Source organism: Lagenorhynchus albirostris, chromosome X (genome assembly GCF_949774975.1).
Source record: "Lagenorhynchus albirostris chromosome X, mLagAlb1.1, whole genome shotgun sequence".
NCBI lineage: Eukaryota > Metazoa > Chordata > Mammalia > Artiodactyla > Delphinidae > Lagenorhynchus > Lagenorhynchus albirostris.
This window is the reverse complement of record NC_083116.1, coordinates 120,050,667-120,055,309: the sequence shown is the minus strand read 5'-3', so window position 1 is coordinate 120,055,309 and position 4,643 is coordinate 120,050,667.

Here is a 4,643-nt window from a genome sequence, read left to right as displayed (position 1 = left end):
GCCCTGGTGAAGAATGACGATGTCGACAGTTTACTCACAAATGATTCATTAAAAAAAATATATGTGTATAGGTATTCATTATACATGGGCTTACTTATATACATATATATTATATAGGTGTGTGTACACACCTGCACACATACATACGTACACACACACACACAAAGACATAAGCAAATGCGGCAAAATCCTATCAATTGACGAACTGAAGTGACGGATGTACAAATATTCATTGTATTATTCTTGTAATTTTTCTGTACGCGGAAAGATTTTCAAGATATAACAATGGCAGGGGAAGAAATTAATAAATGAAAATAAAAACCTGATATACATTTTTTTATAGGTTAAACTCATGTTGAAAAATAAAGCTGCTATTTTGAGCGTGACCTGGGTCTTGTCCTGGTACTGACTCTGCTAAAGGAAGGAGATGATGTATTTCACATGCAAACGTCCATGCAGGAGCAGCCCCTGGCGAGGATTTGTGATGGGAGGAAACGTGAGGTCCTCCAGCCCCCGAGCGCGCCCTTCCCTGACAAGGATTCATCCCTCAGGCAATGTCTCTGAAGCGTCAGCTCTCCTCTTTGTGTTAAGCGCATAAAACTGTCTCAGCAATGAGCGTTGTTACTGAAAAAAGTATTATCTGTAAACCTCAGGTTTGTTTGACATGGCAATATTAGAAATATCAGGGAGGAGGATTACTTTGGGAGAAATGGTTCCTTAATAAAATGTGAACAAAAACTTAAGAGATGTTGAATGACGTACCCAATCTTTTAAATAATTTATGGGCTTTTCAAAGAGTTGAGGTTTACATCTTCAAGTGACACAGGCAAGCTTATTTTTTTTTAAATAATGGGTCAAGGCAGATGATGGATACAGTTAGATAAATGATGGATGGACAGACAGACGACAGACAGACACATGGTATGTAGATAGATATATTAGATGTCTATATAGAGAGACAGATGGCATATGAACAGATAATATGTGGTATTTGGCTATGCAAATACTTTTCCCTTAAAATGATTCATTATATATATATTTAAAATTATTTTATACTATTATTTGAAATAGTTTTCTTAATCAGTAAATATCACTTCTGAACATCTAAGAAATAATTCAAACATTTTAAAAGATTTATAAAAAACGAAGTTCAGGGCTTCCCTGGTGGTGCAGTGGTTGAGAGTCTGCCTGCCGATGCAGGGGACACAGGTTCGTGTCCCGGTCCGGGAGGATCCCACGTGCCACGGAGCAGCTGGGCCCGTGAGCCATGGCCGCTGAGCCTGCGTGTCCAGAGCCTGTGCTCCGCAAAGGGAGAGGCCACAACAGTGAGAGGCCCGCGTACCGCAAAAAAAAAAAAAAAAAAAAAAAAATGAAGTTCACACTAGTATTATTTAAAATAGCAAGAAATTAGAAATAATCTAAGTATCCAACAACATGGAAATAGCTAAGAAATATGATACAGCCATTTTAAAGGGTAGTTTCAAAGGGTTTGAAACTTAGAAAATCATTACAACATACTTTGTGGGGAAAGCAGGAATCAAAACATACTTTTATAGCAAAAATAAACAAATGAGACCCAGTCAAACTTATAAGCTTTTGCACAGCAAAGGAAACAAAACAAAAAGACAACCTACAGGATGGGAAAAAATATTTGCAAACGATGCAACTGACAAGTGCTTAATTTCCAAAATATACAAACAGCTCATATAACTCAGTATCAAAAAAACAAACAACCCAATCAAAAAATGGGCAGAGGGGGCTTCCCTGGTGGTGCAGTGGTTGAGAGTCCGCCTGCTGATGCAGGGGACACGGGTTGGTGCCCCGGTCTGGGAGGATCCCACATGCCGCGGAGTGGCTGGGTCCGTGAGCCATGGCCGCTGGACCTGCACGTCCGGAGCCTGTGCTCCGCAATGGGAGAGGCCACAACAGTGAGAGGCCCCCATACCGCAAAAAAAAAAAAAAAAAAAAAATGGGCAGAAGACCTCAATAGACATTTCTCCAAAGAAGACATACAGATGGCCAATAGGCAGATGAAAAGAAGCCCAACATCGCTAATTATTAGAGAAATGCAAATCAAAACTACAATGAGATATCACCTCACACTAGTCAGAAGAGCCATCACCAAAATGTCTACAAGCAATAAATGCTGGAGAGGATGTGGAGAAAGGGAACAGTCCTAACACTGTCGGTGGGAATGTAAATTGGTACAGCCACTATGGAGAACAGTAGGTAGGTTCTTTAAAAAACTAAAACTAGAGTTGCCGTATGATCCAGCAATCCCACTCCTGGGCATATATCTGAAGAAAACTCTGATTTAAAAAGATACATGCAACCCAGTGTTCACTGCAGCACTATTTACAACAGCCAAGACATGGAAGCAACCTAAATGTCCATCGACAGATGAATGGATAAAGAAGATGTGGTACGTATATACAATGGAATATTCCTCAGCCATAAAAAAGAATGAAATAATGCCATTTGCAGCCACATGGATGGACCTAGAGATGATCATACTAAGTGAAGACAGAGAAAGACAAATACCATATGATATCACTTGTATGTGGAATCTAAAATATGACACAAATGAACTTACGAAACAGAAACAGACTCAGACACAGAAAACAAACTTACGGTTACCAAAGGGGAAAGGGTGTGGGGGAGGGATAAAGTAGGAGTTTGGGATTAGCAGATATACACTACTATATATAAAATAGATAATAAACAAGGACCCACTGTATAGCCCAGGGAACTATATTCAGTATCCTGTAATAAACCATAATGGAAAAGAATATGGAAAACAACAGACATATGTATGTATCACTAGATCACTTTGCTGTACACCAGAAACAAACACAACAATGTAAATCAACTATACTTCAATTAAAAAAATACTTTTGTAATAGGATTGCTATATATATATATATATATATATATATATATATATATATTTTTTTTTTTTTTTTTTTTTTTTTTTTTTTTTGCAGTACGCAGGCCTCTCACCGTTGTGGCCTCTCCCGTTGTGGGGCACAGGCTCCGGACGCGCAGGCTCAGCGGCCATGGCTCACGGGCCCAGCCGCTCCGCCGCATGTGGGATCTTCCCGGACCGGGGCACGAACCCGTGTCCCCTGCATCGGCAGGCGGACTCTCAATCACTGCGCCACCAGGGAAGCGCAGGATTGCTATATTAAATCAGTCAAAGTAACAAACAGAAAACCATCATGATGTACTGAAAATACACTGAAAAAAGTCACTAAAACCTTAATAGTAAAAATTAAATAATAAATGTTAGATACACACACGAATAGTTCTTTTAAAATCCTGTCACCCAGCCAGGGACCTTGCCTAATCAACTTATCTAAAATAGTGGCTCTCACCATCACTCTTTACTCTAATCTCCTTCATTTTTCTTCTTATTTCCTGACATGATGACACGCGTATGCTTATTCCTTGTTGCCTCCACTAACACATAAGCCGTTCGGGGGCAAGGACCTTGTCTTTTTCACAGCCTCAAACCGTGTCTGGCACATAACAGATACTGAGTAAAAATGTGTGAATGAATGAATGGAGAAGTTACCCTAGAGCACTTCAAATATGACTGAAATTGTGAGAAATCACGCCACTCTGGGAATAAAACATTCCACATCCTGTGAAAAAAATGAAATAATCTATATTAGTGCCCAGAACCCCCAAAAGCAAGCCATATAATCTCATCTAAACTAGATGATTCATCTGAGGGTCTAATTCTAGCTTGATGGACTGGAAGGTTCAGAGGGAATCTAAAGACTATCTCATGCCCAATCATAAATGCTAAAACATCACAACCCCAAGATGCAGGGATCTGGACTTGTTCTGCATCCGTTCCGGATCCAGAAGGCTCGGTTCTGGTGAGTGATTCACACACGCACACACCCCTACCAGAGTTCGGAGGTTCGTACAAACGATTCGTGAAATCCATGGTCCGACGTTTCAGAAAGTGAGTGCCACAGCAGGATTCTAGACAGACTGAACCCCCTAGGACATCCTGGGGCTTAACACAGACTTCAGACATTCAGCAAGATGCAGGCTGACCAAAAAATGCACTCCCGAGAACACTTTGAAGATAGAAAGCCTCCAATTCCTGCATATTCTATCATATGTATTTTAATTTAGCAGTATTTTCCTTTAAAGTTTCTGCCTTTGATATTATGATTAGAAAAGAGCTTCCCTTTCATGTACATTCACGAAAGTTTTATTCCAGTATTTTATACTATCGTTTAAAATGTTTTAACATTTTTCAAAAACCAAGATTCGTTTTTAGATGATTATGTGAAATAAGAATTTAATCTTTATTCCCAAATAGTTAACTAATTAAGATTAAGTTATGTGATATTCCAGAGTTGTGAAGATCAGAAAAGGTCCTGAACAGTATTAACAGAAATATAATGCTAGCTACATGTGTAATTGAAAACTGGACTGTAGTCACACTTAAAAAGTAAAAAGAAGTGAAATTAATTTTAATAATGAAATATACCTAATATATTCAAAATATTATCATTTCCATGCGTAATCAACGTCAACCAGGACCTCAGTAAGTGCAAGTCTCAATTAACTGTGATGGTTTAAAGTATTTGGCTTTTTTATATATAAAATAAAACACAAGAAAA